The sequence below is a fragment of the Peromyscus maniculatus genome, chromosome 15 (genome assembly GCF_049852395.1).
Source record: "Peromyscus maniculatus bairdii isolate BWxNUB_F1_BW_parent chromosome 15, HU_Pman_BW_mat_3.1, whole genome shotgun sequence".
NCBI classification, from domain to species: Eukaryota; Metazoa; Chordata; class Mammalia; order Rodentia; family Cricetidae; genus Peromyscus; species Peromyscus maniculatus.
The window spans coordinates 12339656-12355451 of NC_134866.1; the positions used below are offsets into that span (position 1 = coordinate 12339656).

A 15796-nucleotide genomic window follows, 5' to 3' on the forward strand; every position below is an offset into this window, starting at 1 on the left:
GAAGGCTGCTGAGCATGTAAGAGTAGCCTGTCCTGACGGAGATGTGCTGCAGATGGGAAGGGATGCAGAGTTTTCTGGAAAAGACTCTTTACTGTTGAAATCACATTCCATAGAGATGGTAAACAAACTGTGTTGTTGAAATTAGCGTTTCTTTTTATTTTTCTCCACATGGCTGCTGGAAGTTGGGGGGACAGACACAGCTTGTGCTGTGTGCCTGTTGAGTGGGCCTGGCTTACTCATGCATCTTGGTGAGAAGTTTCTGCCCTGGAGGAAACGCTGTTCTCAGCTCGTCTGAGGGTGCAGTGGGCAGCGCGGCCCTTTCAGCCTGCTGTACAGTTCTGGAAAGTGGGGGGCCCTGCTGGCTTTGGGGAGCACAGCTGGCTTTATCTGCGCGAACGTCGCTCCCCTCTGCCATTCACCTTCCCCTCCACTCCCCTCCACCCTCACGCTCATCCTGACAGTCCGGGTGCTGTCCTCGAGCCGCCATGTTTAACTCCTTTGAGCTGAATGAAGCTGCCCAGGACGCAGCCTCCAGTTAGCGCAACTCATTCATCATAGCCAGGCTGGGGGCCCCCAGGCCCTGCCTGTGAACTCACCGTCACGTAGTGAGACACAGGATGAATGAGACTCAGAAAAAGCCGAGAGTCATTTTTCATCTCTGGGAACTGCGGGTTTAGAGTAGTGTAGACCTTTCTGTGACTCGGAGCTGGAATTCAGGGAGAAGTCCTCTGGCACTAAACTGCACTCTTCCTAGCCCACGGCTGACTCAGGCTCACCTGATCCGTGTTAGTCCTTGAGTTTGGACTGGAAATAAGGCTTGGTATCCTCCTGAGGAGCCCTGGAGAACCCGGTGAACACCACATACAGCTCTTGTATTGAGCTGTGCCTCTCCTGCGTGTGTGCTCTTTACTTCCCGGTGTCCCCAGCTGCAGCTTAGCTGAGGCAAAGAACTCCTGCGTCCTCAGCACACTTGACTGTCTTGAAACCCTGCAGTGAATGTGGGGTTTTGCTGGTTCTTAAGTGGCCATTTTGTTTTTCTGCCTGAATGTGTTCTGCGATATCCAGTCTCCGAAACATCACCCCTCCATTCACAGGCCTCTAGCACCCCATTCTTACAGCTGTACCTGCTGTTGTGAGCACACTGGGTGGTTAAGGGCTCAGGTCTTCAGTTTTCTCCTCGTCCTGGTTTGTTTTAATTTTCTCAGAAGGAAACTGAAGGCTGGCTGCTCCCTCGCTATCAGGACTTGGGCAGCAACAGTGCAGTAGGTCAGGGGAGGAAACTCTCCTCCAGCTTCCTCGGGCCTCTGCCGGAGAATCTTGTGGAGGTCGGGCCCAGGAAGGGTAGCCTTGACCAGAGCCTTTGTCTAGCAGACCGGAGGCCACTGTCCTGAAGTCCAGTGAGACTGTAACCCAGAAAGGAGACATAGTCTTCAGAGGCCTCTACCATCTGGGAAGCACAGGACCTTGACTTGCCTCTGACCAGCCCACAGCCCATCCTCCTGTCTGCCGTGTGGTGCACGCCACTGCAGGCGGTGAAATGTTGGTGTGTGCGGGGTGTTGGTGTGGGCTGTGCTGGTCCCCCGGTGCCTGGTGTGGAGCCTCGAACTCTGGGCTGGGAGGATGCCGCAGTGAGGGAGGGAAGCCGAGAGCCAGGGCTTCTCACAAGACTCAATGGCATCATTCTATGGCTGGATCGGACGCCTTTGGGGATGTCACATAAGCAAGCTGGCTTGCGTGTTCCACCCCACCAAACTCCTCAGCTTGAAGACACCACTATTATGTATCTGTATCCCTTCCAGTAATTCCTAAAGATAGTTTTTAGCAGTCTGAGTCTTAGCACTCTGCCCTTCCAGGCAGAATGAAGAAGTATGTTGCTCTCTAGTCCTGGTCTTAGCAGCTTTTTATTTCATAACTCCATGTCGAAACAGCTTAAATTTCCATACACTTTACGAGTATAAATCTATGACCATTGAAGTTAGCTGTTCAGTTGCTTGTGAAGAATAAGCTGCTTAAAGGTTCCCTGTGAGCGCCCGTATCATCTGGGAGGTCTCCCCGCTCACTGTGAGTGGAGCTGGGGCTCTCTTGGTGGCCCTGAAGCCTGCCTAGCCCTGGAACTGTGTTGGCCAGGGAGAAGGCTTGGGATTCATGAGAGCCAGGTGACCTTCTCAAGACATTGTGAATCTCTATGGTGATTTCAGGAGGATAAAGATGCAGCCTGCATAAAACCAACCTAAAAAGAAACTGAGTCACACAGTTCATGTTTTAAGAACATGTTTTTGACTCTGAAACTAGTCCCAACTGTGAGCATTACTCCATGGAGAGAGCTTTCCCCTGTGTGGGGGAAGATTATTTTGGAAAATTGCATTTCTGCTATCCTCTGCAGACAGACAGATGGCCTGGGATGTTGACATTGCCCTGGTCTGGCTGCCGTTCTTCTTCCTCACAGCATCTTAGTCACCAACTCAGCAGACAGTGCATGTACTAAAATAGAATGTGGCTTCAGCAAATCCATGCTTGGCCAGCCTTATCTGTCTGTGGTCTGTGCCGTCTGCTGTGACTGGAGAATCTGGGGCTGGCCTTGTGCGGAGGGTCCTGCCTTTGCTCCCAGCGTGCACAAGGTGCACCTCACACTGAGAACCACCAGTGACTATTCCCTTGGGAGCAGGCTTTGACTAGCTGGCAGTGGGTGTCAGCTAACTCTGGTAAACTCCAGTAAAGAGTCAGGTAACTCTGGCAAACGCCAGTAAAGAAAGCCACGTGACCTTTCCTTCCCAGGGTCTCAACTTGTAAAGCTTCTATTTACGTGGTCACGGGAGTAAACAGGAACATCAGAAATGTCTGTATTTCCTAGGAGACCATTTCAGAATGTCCTCTTTGCCTTGTGATAGCTCCACCCGAGCTGTTCTTGTATTTACTCACTCATTCATTCACTCATTCACTCATTCCATGTGGCATTTAGAATTGAATCCGGGGCTGTACCCCAGTCTACTGCTTGACTTTTTATTTTGAGACAGGGAACAGGTCCTTTCTCTCTCTATCTCCTCACCCCTTGGTCTCTCAAGTTACTCAGCTTTACCCTGTAACCCAGGCAGGCCATCCTCCTGCCTCAGCCTATACAGTACCAGGTATGACAGGCCTGGACCCCAACCCCCAGAAGCACTTTTATGTTTTCATAACCAAGAAGGTTCTGGTACATTCCACCACTGTGGGAGGACCACTCAGTGACCACAGTACCCCAGGGTGAGGGTCAGAAAATTGAGGATGTTCAGGAAAACATGGTGTTGTCTATGTCCCTCAGTAAGGCAAGTTATTATCACTGACTTCCTATAGGCTGCATATCGGCAGTACAGAGTGTAAGTCTGTTAGTAGTGTTAGTTTTATGGTTGTATCCTCATAAAATGTGAATTTGTATCAGAATCCTCTGGGGAAGTCCTTTCATGGTGCTCACAGGTTCTCTTCATCTGGAAGACCACCTAGACAGCCTGCATGCCGGCGTGAACCCTCATATCCTGCCTTCCCCACAGCCCACTGCCACACAGCGTGTTAGAATAAGCTGAACTTGGAAGTTCCCTCAGCCCCCACACAGCTGTGTCACCAAAAGTGGGGCTTTGGTAGAAGTCCCCTTGGCACTGAGTGGCCCTGTGGATCTAGCTTTGGTGGGGAGTGCTCACAGGTGCCTCCTGCCTTCGGCGCCCTGGATTCTGACACCTCTCTGCCGATTCTGCATCCGTAGGCTCGGTCTTACCATCCGTGCCCCCTCTGCCATCAGAAGGTTATGTTTCTTAGAAAGCTTTTCTGAATAAAGCCAGTTCAAAGCCTACAACTTCTCCTTATGCCAACCCATAATGAGATGAAACGTGGGCTTTCTGCTAGCGCTTTGATGTGTTTAGAAAAAAAGAAACGAAACATCTACTTAGAAAAATCAGCTACATCTCTTAAGGTGTTTGTAATTATAACATTTATTTTCTCCTTTGGCTGAGAAAAATAAGGAACACAAATGAGAAACCAACGCCCTTGTCTGGTGTCTGAGGCTCTAAACTAGCAGCCGTAACTCAGTATCTACCCTTTACCACAGCAAATCAGGTATCAAAAGCAACTGTCTGTGGCTTTTGGCTTAACCACAGAACCTGTGGAGACGAGCGTAGGTCCACGTTGGCGAGAAAGCACAGGATCCTCATCTAAAAACAGTGACATGTGACAGCCATCAGTATCAGGCAGCCCTTTTTTTAATCCAGATTGAAAGTCAGGAAGTCTCCTTTTGTTTGAAGTTACCTGAAATGTAGTTTTTCCTCTGAGCTCGACCTGGTCCACATTCTCTCCTCTCTCCAAGTCTAGCTGAGGTTTTCTTGTCCACCCCGTCTTCATCAATAATTTCACTTCTTTATTGTTTGCCCTACCAGTCTGTTCACATCTAAACTACTCTTGCCAGCTAGTAACCTGGCCACATAGCTGCAGCTGTCTTCATCATGTCCTGCGTGATCTGTCTTAACAGCATGTAATGTTGATGTTACCCTGCAGTCATTTTCAAGTTTACAGTTCTGTTCATAAGTGCCTTCACAGCCCTGTGCCTTTGCCAACGTCCATGCATCACCACCACCACCACCACCACCACCACCACCACCACCACCACCACCACCCCACCCCACCCCCACGCCCTTCATCTTACAAATCTGATTCTTTGTACCCTTCCAGTACCCCCAACCATTTTTTCTTCTCCCAGATCCCGGCAACCACCTGTTACTTTCTATCCTTTAGGGACTGGCTTACTTTATTTAGTATAATGCCTTCAAGGTTGGTCCTGTTGCATCATGCTTCTATATCCTTCCTTACAGCTGATCTCTACTCTGCCTGCGTGCATCACTTTGATGGGCACTTGCTGTCCACAAGGGCATCTAGATACCTGCTTGAGTCCCTGCTGTGGGGATTGTGGGTGTGCAGCAAGAGGTGGAATTACTGGACCGCATGCTGCTGAACAGGGTCTTTCCACAAAGCACATGTTGAAATCTAATTCCCAGTGTATTGGTCTCAATAGGTGGGGCACCAGGGCAGGGCTCTTGTGAGCAGAATCAGTGTCCTATTGAAGGAGCCCTTTTGCCCATCCATCAAATGAGAGCAGAGGCATCATCTGAGGAACAGACTCACCAAATACTGAGTCTTCCAGCACCTTGATCATGGACTTGTGCTGTCTTGAAGTAACCTCATTTTAAGATACTTGGTTGCAGCTGCAGGTATAAATAAAGAGATACATTAATCCCACATTTAACTTTTTGAGAATGTCATCTCTGTCTTACTGGTTTTGTGTCAACAATATATTTCAAATTTGGTCTCTTCCCCATTTCTGCCATTACCTCCTGCCACCTGCCCCCCCCCCCCAGCTTTGCTCCTTGCCCACTCCTCTTGCACCTTGCACGCAGATCCCATGGCACAGATCTTGTTGAAATATCAGTAGCTTTCTGTTGACCTAGAATAAAATCCCGTTTTTCCAGTCCCCTAACATATCCCCCAAAACCTTTTATTTCCAACATCACTGTGTTCACCCACAGACCCTGTCCCCTGAGGCAGTATATCAGATAAGCGAAGAGAGCCTTCTCCTGCTTTCTCAGCCTCAAGCGTCACTTCCTGTCTCATTTCACTAATCAAAACATCCTCTGGGAAAGCCTAAAGGAGAAAGCCATTGGTCCAGTGATGGTGTGGGAGGGAGGCCCGACGAATTAATCTTGATCTAATTCACAAGAGTTTCACCACCTTGGGGCAACCTGCAAGGATCAACTCTAGTTTACAAAGCTCTGATGACGACCAAAGACAGAGAAACTATTAGAAGTCATTGGAAGATCTTCAAACAGATTTTAGTGAGTGATGGCTGTGGGTATCAAGCTAAGCTTATAAACATTATAGCAGACAGAACTACAAATAAACAGTGGAGTGATCATTAGCAGAAAAGCTCACTGTGCATCCAGCGCTGAAAGGTAGCCATAAACAAAGAAAATGGACACATTGTAAGGCGAGTCACAGAGGCCTCTGCTCTAGGGACTCCCCAACTGAGATACACACTCAACAGGATGGTAAGGAGACGACAAGTAACGTCTTTTTAATTCCACTTGTTGAGTTCTGTTCTTTTTTTTTTTTTAACTTTAACACTATACGCTTTAAAAATGTATTGTTTACTAAGGCCATCATTTGAAATTCAAAAAAATAGATGCTGTTCGGCCATGGGCTACTCCTGAAACGACTTATAATTCCTTGAGGTGAATAGCTGAGGCTTGATGCTGGGCCTGTGAGTTCCACAACTGATTCTGATCATGACCACATGTATAACCACTATGTCAGTATGAAATAAGGGTGTGTTTCCTTGAGGTGCAAATTACAGTGTGTCTGAGGGCCGTTGCTCCCTCCATAGCTACTTCCCTCAAGTCACCCCTGTCCACGGCCTCCCTGATGTCTGGACAGGTGAGGTCATGCTGTGCCTGGGGACTTGTGGAATTAGGATGAGGCCAAGTCTCCCCTTCATTCCCATGCCCTACCCTCAACCCGTGTTGTAGAGATGAGACCAAGAGACAAGACCTTCCCTGAGGTCTACCAGTGGGGGATGGGAACTTCATAAGGCACCAGGTGTGTCTACACTCAGGAAGCCACACCCAGGCATTCTGCATTCCCAGCTGACCCTAAAACAGAGGGCATGCCACAATGTTTTTCCCCTGGAGAACAAGCAGCAGCAAAGACTTCTGAACCCATCCAAACCACATTCCCAGTCCTCAGGACAGCCTCAAACCTTCTGGTCACAGCATAGATGGCAGGGGAACGCCTGCCCCCCCCACCCCCACCCCAGAGCTCAGGCCTTGCTCTCTCCTACCCTCTGGACGGTAGCTTTAAGATGTGCTTGTCCAGCCCCAAGGACCTCTAACGCATGGTCAGTCCAGGCTGCACCATGGACACCAAACTCAGATCCATTTCTGGTGCCTCCTCTGGCCTAAGGATGACACAGCCCCAAGTCCAAACCTCTTCATCCTGGGAGTAGCCCCTCAAGAGAGGATGGGTCCATGTGGCCATCAACACCCCCAAGCCTGATCCTCAAGCAGCTCCTCACAGGCATCTCCATGATTTGCTTCCATTCACTCGCCCAGAAGGTGACTTGTAAGCTTTCTATCTCAGGTGAGACTGAAATAACTCGTGACTTTTAAATGACCTAAAATTGTTCCAAAAAGTGTAGGGTATCAAAGTTTTTAGTGACATTAGCAAGTGATTCTGGTGTGTTTATGTATTTGCATCATACCACGTGATCACTGCCATCAGAGAACACCCCAGGTTCACTAATACATAGGCATTTCAAACCCATACCTGCCCACATATTCTTAAAAATACATATAATGGGAGATCTGTGTGCAGCTTTTTAATTCACTTGGAAAGAGCCATTTTATTCTGTTTGAACAGCTGCTAATGTAAATCCCTGTGGGAAGAAAAACTGAAGAACATGGAGTCGCACTAAGAATTAAAAACATTGTCCCTGAGCACTGCATATCCAAGACTGAGTAATCAATCCCAGACCTGTGATTAAGGAGTGCTTTCTGCAGAGCGTATAATTACGGAGCCACACAAGCGGCTATTATTCTGCAGAGTGCTTCATACTGGGAGCATTTTCCCATTCCAACTTTACATTTAAGTTCTTCTCAAAACAGGAACAATACATGAGCAGGCATTGACAGTATCCATATTAGGTCACCACAAAATTATAGATATTGCCAGGGCATAAACAGTGAGAAACCATCTTCCCACACCTGCTTTAAATGGCCATGGCTTGCTGGGCACATTGATGCACACCTGTAATCCCAGCACCCAGGAAGCAGAGATAAGAGGATTGTGAGTTCAAGGCCAGCCTGGTCTACCTACCAATACCGTGTCTTTAAAATAAAATAAAATAAAAAGCTGTGGTGCTGAAATTATGAAAACAAATAGAAACCGTGGTGGGCAAGCGTGGCAGGGAATGTGAAACAGGCCATCAGGGATATGGCAGGTACTGGGCCTTTGGGACCTACCCCCACCTCTCAATCTCTAGAAGAAAGACTTTAAAAAAAAAAAAAAAAAACCTTCGTTTCTGACATTGCATAGACGTCAGAGTACGATTAACTAGTCAAATGAGGGGTTCCTCTTAAATGTGTGCATCCTAGCACTTAAAGCTGTCAAAACTCAGAGGATGCAATTGATGAGAACTTCCACACTCAGCTGTGTCTTCAGGTTGCAGCAGGTGTGCAGCTGCATGGAGCGCGCCCACCGCCCGTGTCCATGAGCTTGGCCTTGGTTCCTGGTGCAGCTTAACGCCCGCGGCTCTGAAGGTACCTGATAGACTACACTCAGGCTTTAGGGGCGGGTCTGCAGACTAGACTCTGTGTCCCTGTGTTCAGAGAGGTGTGAGGGGACACTTTGGTCTGAATCCTAGAGCAGCTCCCCTACAGACAGAATTCCAGCAGCTTTGGCTGTAGACGCACACTTCTAAGCCGAGTACACAGAGACGGGACAAGGCAGCTGAAACCATCCGATTGTTTTTGAACTGTTAGAAAACAAACCCACATCGGAGAACAAAACCATATCTGTTCCTAGTAAATTCAAAGTTCTGCATTCATAGGAAAAAGCACAGGAGCAAGCAAGCACAGGTCTGCTTTCCAGACAGCTCGGAATAAAGAATGCCAGAGCTGGCTCACAGTGCAGGCGGGGGAAAGGAGCCCATCGGAAAAGCCCTTCAAATAACAACCACCCCTTGTCCTTGTCCCATGCTTCGCTTCAGAGTTTTGGGGAAACCATGACCTTGAGTAGCAGTGTGGAATGATCATGCTTTCTGGAGTGTTCCCGAATCTGTTGATCGGCCCACACTGGCCTCTCAGCACACGGCATGACTGGTCTGCCCCCAGTGTGATGCTATGCTCAGAAAAGACCTCAGTAGACTCCCACACAGTTCCGCCAGAGCCCATACAGAACAGAGGAGGAGCAGAGGGCAGAGATCTGCACTTGGAAGCCAACCTTCCATACCTCTCATGTTCCCTCCAGAATCCATCAGTAGAAACAAAAGGTGTACATGGGGCAGGGGGTTACATTGTAACTTCAAAATTCATTGTGCAATGTTAGGTGTGAGGAACAGAATCCTAAGAAAGCTGAGACTCTGGAGGAGAGACGAGACTATCGTGGCCATCAAAGACCTGTCTGACAAGTTCCTTGTGTGTGAAAGGTGGTTTGATTCATAAGCTTCATCACTTAGGAAGATTCATAACTTTGTACAGTTTAGCGGAGGAGAGCCAAGAAGCTGCCTTTCTGCGTGCTTTGAGAACCACTGACACTTATTCTGCATGGGAGACTCCTAATCTGCAGCTCTTCCATTACATCTGTAATGAAGATGCAAACATTTTGGAGAGATTAAGAAATGTTTCCGTACAGATGCCTGGTCCATAGGGTAATCTATCAAAAGCCCACCTGACAGGCAAACACAGGGACAGAGTCATGAATCAATCTATATGAATGAGTTTAAGGAATTATCCCCCACACATCAGGTGGGTAAAACGGAATTAAGAGAATTCAAAGGGCTTAGTACATATCAAATCTTACGGATTTTATGGAAATAAAAATTATACTTAAGCAAACATCACTGCATGGCAAGTTTTACTGAGATTTTTACTTGTCTGATTAACTTACGACTCGCTCACATATTTTGCCTTTCTCCAGAATTTTATTTTCCCTTTAGTCCATCAATTATATTTCTATAATTCTATAAATATATGTTCCCATGAGTCCAGTGGTCCACATGCTGAATTACCCATGCCTCAGGGTCCCTGTGTGCCATAGTATTCGGTAAACTTGGCTTCTTGTGCACTTGGAGCATTACACACGCAGGAAAGACAGGAGCAAGTTTCTGTATGACAGCAACATAGACTCAAGCTGCAGAGGAGTCGGCCCGGGGATAGATACAAATCCATCTGTATTTGCTGAAAAGCACTAGGAGTGTAAGTTAAAAGAAAAAACGGTTTGTCTACATGTGACAAGTAGTACTATAGAAATTGACTGAATTTATACTTTGTTGTGTTTTATTTCTGAAATGTTTAATATCTAATAGGAAAGAGTTAAGTCTTACAATGTTCTTTATTCTCTCTAGAAAAATGTGTGTGTGTGTATGTGTGTGTGTGTGTGTGTGTGTGTGTGTGTGTGTTGGGGGGGGGGGTCACTGAAACTGTATGAAAGGTTTTTCTGAGACTAGGGAGACGCCTGCGCCTACGCCAGATCTGCTCCAGAAGGAGCAGAACATGTCTGTTATGGAGCACACACATGTCAGGAGAAAAAAAAATGTGTTCATCCATTAAGCTGCTATTACAGAGCCCCAGGCCAGTGGCTCTGACAGAAGTCTCTTCCCTAGAAAGCCAGCTCTAGAGGCCAGAGTCTAAGATACGGCGTCAGCAGGCTGATGCCCTCTGACGCCTCAAGCGACCTCACTCACCTGCCATATCTGTATCTAAATGTTTGTGTTAGAATGCTATCAGACGAGATGTGAGCCGTCCTACATACAGGCCTTGTTTTGATCACCTTGGAGACTGCGTCTCATTCTGAGATATGCTGTTTATAACTTGAACAGAAGAATTTGAGAGACACCTTTCAGTCTGCGAGAGGTGGGCTATTGGAGCCTTAGAAAATTAACAGGAAAAGCAGCTAGAGAGGACAAACTGAGGATTTAAAGTGCCAGGCATTGCACAGCTTTTTATACATTCCATCCTCAAGAATAACCTCTCTGTGGCTCGAGAGGGTGTGTATGGATGTGTGTGTGTGTGTGTGTGTGCGCGCGTGCGTGCGTGCGTGCGTGCATGTGTGTGTGTGTGTGTGTGTGTGTGTGAGAGAGAGAGAGAGAGAGAGAGAGAGAGAGAGAGAGAGAGAGAGAGCGCATAGAGAAGTTAACTAAGGTAAACAAGCTTAGTTCTTGATTTAAGAGGGTGTGTGTGTGTGTGTGTGTGTGTGTGTGTGTGTGTGTGGTATATGTGTATGAGAGAGACTGAGATGTGTGTGAGATGTATGAAATGGAAGCACAGAGAAATTAACTAATGTAAACAAGCTTAGTCCTTGATAGAAAATGGGTTTTTAGGAGCAGGAGACATCTCTTTGACGGAGCTTTAATGAAGGAGGTGATGAAGCTTTAATCTAAGGAGGCAGCCGAAGCTTTCAGAGGCAAAGTCAGTTGCCCAAAGTTGATTTCAAAGCTGGCTTGTAAGGTCTGCTATACCCAAGACTGCTCCCACACTGTAGCCTGGAGTTTCTCCAGTCCTGCCCAGGCTGCAGCCGCTTATAAAATAATCACTCAGAGGCTTAATAATATTGCAAATTATATGACCTAATACCTCAGGCTTCTTGTTAGCTAGCTCTTATAACTTAACTCAACACATTTCTACTAATCTTTATGTTGCCACGTGGCCGTGGTGTTACCGGTCTGCTGGCGTCTTGGATGGCGAGCTCACGTCTTCCCCCACTCTCCTTCCTTCTCTCACTCTCTCTTTTGAAATTTCCCGCTGCTTTATTTATCAACCAATCAGAGCAACACATATTCACAGCATACAGAAAGACATCCCACAGCACCTCCCCCCTCCATTGACTTTGCACTCTTAAAAGGTTAGGCCCTCCCACAGCCTCCCAGAATGATCAGTTACTTGAATTATGGCATGACCACTCTAAAAGCCAGACACTACCTAAAGAAGCCCCTTGCAGGGAATGAGTCTCTTGTGCCTCGTCTTTCCTGTCCTACCCTAGTTAGTCACAGAATCTACTCACAGGCCACTCTTGCGTGGGTGAAGATTGCTTTCCTTATGTGTCTGCAGCCTTCTAGCAGGAGTTAGAGGGCCTGCCCTATTCTGAAACCTTACCACATGATCTCCCTTCCTTTTGAAAGAGCTAGAGAAATCAGTTTCCGGTCCCGTCCCTGTGAATGTGTGACTTACACCTTGAATTCTGAAATGTCATAGAATGGAGGCATCAGCAGCACCAGTTGGCTGTCCAGGGCTAGCTACATTGCTCTGAATTTTTCTTTTGGGGGGGTGCCTTTTTTTTTGAGAGTCTACCTGTCATCTTGCAGTTCTGCAAATAACACACTATGCTGAGGCATCGGAAAATGGCTTAACATAAAAAGAAGCATCTGAACATTCTGTTGAAGAAAGGAAAACTTAAATCGCTTCTGAAAAGATAGTAAATAAAGCAATGAAAAGGAGCCTGTCCGGGTTTTGGCTCTCTGTTGCAGGGTTTGAATGCCCCATAAAGGTGCTTTTGTGGGCTAACACTGCGCAGAAGCAGTGGGAACCCGCGTGTGAATGGGGCCCTAAGAAGCAGGGGTTCTGTCCTTCCCCCCAACCCCCAGGGCAGGAGGTATTATCTTGGGGTAAAGAAACCAGAGCAGGCTCCTCAGGACAGGAGTATCTTTGTGTGTGGAACCTGAGAGACAGCATGGAGGCGCGGCACAGCTGTGCTTGAGGGCGGCACTGGGGGCAGATTGTGCAGAGCGGAAGCCCGGGGAGAGAACAGGGCCATAGAGAGACAAGCGGCAGAGGGAAATGAAGGGTGTCATTCCAGAGACCCAGCACGCGCAGTCTCAGCACCATGTGCTCCTGGTTAGGGCTCTGGGACCCCTGGAGATAGCCAGACTGTGACCTCGCCTGCCTCTTTTGATAAGTTTTCCATGTTTCTATCTTGTTAGCTATTTGCAATACCATAATGTGCTTGTTTTTAACGTTTCCTTGAAATAGTGTGGGTCTTTCAGGAAAGCTGCAGAAATAGAATTCTGTTTTCTGGGTGTCCCTCCCCTCAAATTAGCACCACTCGTAACAGGGTGCAACACAAAACATAACCCGCATCCTCCCTCAGAAGTGGCCGCCGAGGCTTACTGGCTTTTTATGTTTAGGATGCTCCCACTTTGAATTCATTCGCTGGTTTTTTGTTTTGTTTTGTTTTGTCTTGTTTTTCTTCTTCTTCAGAGTTGGTGTATCTGGGTCACTTTGGCAGGAATGGCACTGAAACAGTCGTGCCAGGACCATGGGGGAGGCCTGCTGTGCCCTGGGCGCTGGCCTTCATCACAGCTGAGACACCTCCCCACCCTGCTTCCTGGTTTTCTGATGGTGATTAGTCAATGCCACGTGATGATGTATTTTTTATAAAGTATGCGAATATTCTTTGTCTCCTGCTTTTCTGCTGGTGTTTTGTTTTGTTTTGTTTCCTCAGCTCTCAGTAGTTCCGCCGCAGCCATCATTCATGAACTGCCAGCCAGTCGTAGTATCTGTTTTTCTCGTTCCTTGTAAATTTACGAAATGGGGTTTTTCTGGAAGGCTAAGCTATCCGTTTGTGACATTCCTTTATTTATTTAGTCATCTACTATGCAGTTGTCTGGTATCCTGCCTCAGTCAGCACGAGTTCTAGCATTGGTCATTAGGAGCCCTCCTGGGAACTGCTCCCAGGTTCCTGTCATGTCATGGGCATGGCCTCACCTGCTGGTGAGAAGTCTGTGTTTGTGAGGCTACCATCTTGAAATCACCCCTTTCCACAAGGAGAAAGGGCTTAGACCCCAAGACCGGCAAGATGGGGCCATTTCTGCGCGGCCCTCTCAGCCGAGGTGGAGGGAGGCCGATTTCCTCCCTTGGTTGTTCCCTTCCCTCGCCTTCCGCTCTGCGTTTGTGTTCGACCCATATTAAAGTCACCACCGCCGCCGGGCCGCTCCCTCTCCCTGTGCGTGACTTCTCTCTTTGACAGTAAAATGCCTGGGTACCATCATCCACATTTGTTCACCCATAGTTAACTGTGTTGTCTCCGGGTAGACTATTTCCCTAGCTAGAGTACTCACCCTGCACCTCACCAGCCGTTTTAGAAAGACTAACCCACCTTCCTGTGAGAAGCAGGCCTCCCTCGCACTCTCCTTGGTCTGGGTTCTCAGTGTGCAGATAGGATGTGTTTACAGGGCTGGTTTTCTGTTCCATCCCTGTTCCATCCGTCCCCTTCTGCTTCCGTGTGCTGGTTCATGTGTCACGTCTCGGCTCCACTCTGAGCACATAGGCCCACACACCTCACCACCTTGTTAGTTTGCTAGGACTGTGACGAAGTACCACACTCCAGCTGATGTACATAAATGACAGAAGTGTATTTTGTCACAGAAATGTATTTCTGGAGGCTAAAACTTAGGGATAGAGGTATTCACAGGGTTGGTGTCTACCTAGGCCTGCCACTGGCCATCGCCTGGGGTGACTGTTAGTGAGCACCTGACTTGACCCTGTTCCTCTCTGTTCCTAATCTCCTTTCTATAGAAAAGCCAGTCCATTGGCTGCAAGCTCACCCTAATGACTCCTGTTTGTTCTTGTTTGTCTGTTTATTAAGCTAGGGTCTTACCTATAGTAGCTCAGGCTATCCTGAAACACACTATGCAGTCCAGGCTGGCCTTGACTTCATGGCAGTCTTTCTATCTCAGCCTCCCAAGTGCAGGATTACAGGCATGAGCCGTCATGTGCAGATCCTCCATCTTAACTCAATTGCCTTTTTGAACTCTGTCTAAAAACACAGTCCTATTCAAGGGCACTGGAGGTCAAAACTCCATTGTGTAAATTTAGAGGGACACAGGTTAGCCTATAACTTTCTTAGTCCTTGTAGTTCATAAATATTTATTTGGAGTATATGTGAAATATAACCATGATTCCAAGAGCTAAAACTCGATTTTCTTAAATATGCTACTCATATTATGACATTTATGACCCAATAACTAGTAAATATATGAATAGCATGTCCCAGTAAACTCATTGCAAGTTGAAAATACTGGAAGTTGAAAGTGCATTTAATATACCTAGCCTCCTGAACATCTCATTTACCACAGCCTGCCTTAAACACGCTCAGAACGCTTCCATTGGTCTGCAGTTAGCCTAATCATGTGGCTGTTTTATGTCTTATGTAATTCACTGAATGCTGAGCTGTAAGGAAAAGCACAAGTGTTACCACGTGTGTTTTCAGACCATCGTAAATTCAGTCCCCAAATCCCAACTTACATAATGTTCTAAGTCAGGGACCCTTTGTATTTATATCCATCATTTGTATCTTCCCAGCATGCCTTGCATTTGGAACTCATGAACAAACATTATGTCTTTATAACACTATCTTAGACTAATCTTCTATTTTCTTTGTGACATACTAAATTATATACCTAGCCATAAAATTAAAATGTCAAAAACATGAAAAATAACCCCAAAACATTTTTCTTCCTGTGAAACTTCCCTTTTTATTTCTACATAACATACCTGTTTCTCTGCCCAGTGCCTGAAATCTTTGCCTAACCCAACTCACTTATTTCTGCAAAGACATAAGACTAAAACAACTCAGTTAGCTTTATTTCTTTGCAGACCCCTTTCCATCAGTTCTAAAGTGATTCTGCATCCCAACCCTTCGGTAGCCCCAGGTCATCCAAAATCCAACCCGTTGTCCTTACTCTGTGGCTGGAAAATGGCCCACTGCAGACAGGCTCTTGAATACACACAACCACACAGCGAGAATGGACTCAACACTGTAGTTCCTGCCCATTCCCAGGTCTTAATGTCCTCCAGGTTCCTTTCTCTTCACCCCACATTGCCACCTCTGAAACTTAATTCTCGTCTCTCAAGTCACCCAATCTGCGTACACATTCTCTCTGTCCCTCTCCTCCTTTCTATCCCTCTCCCTCTCCCTCTCTCCCTGCTACAAGCCTGAGTCCTATATATTCCAGTTATCACAACAGAGGTGTGGTCCTCCCTTCGTGACCCTGAAATAGGAAGAAATAAGAGTT

At 47.1% G+C, this 15796-nt stretch overlaps 1 protein-coding gene across 5 annotated transcripts in view; it reads left to right on the top strand.

Annotated features, from left to right (window-relative positions):
- Nucleotides 1-15796, top strand: part of Trio (trio Rho guanine nucleotide exchange factor) — a 317034-nt gene that overhangs the window by 237123 nt on the left and 64115 nt on the right. The gene's annotated exons all lie outside the window — the stretch shown is intronic.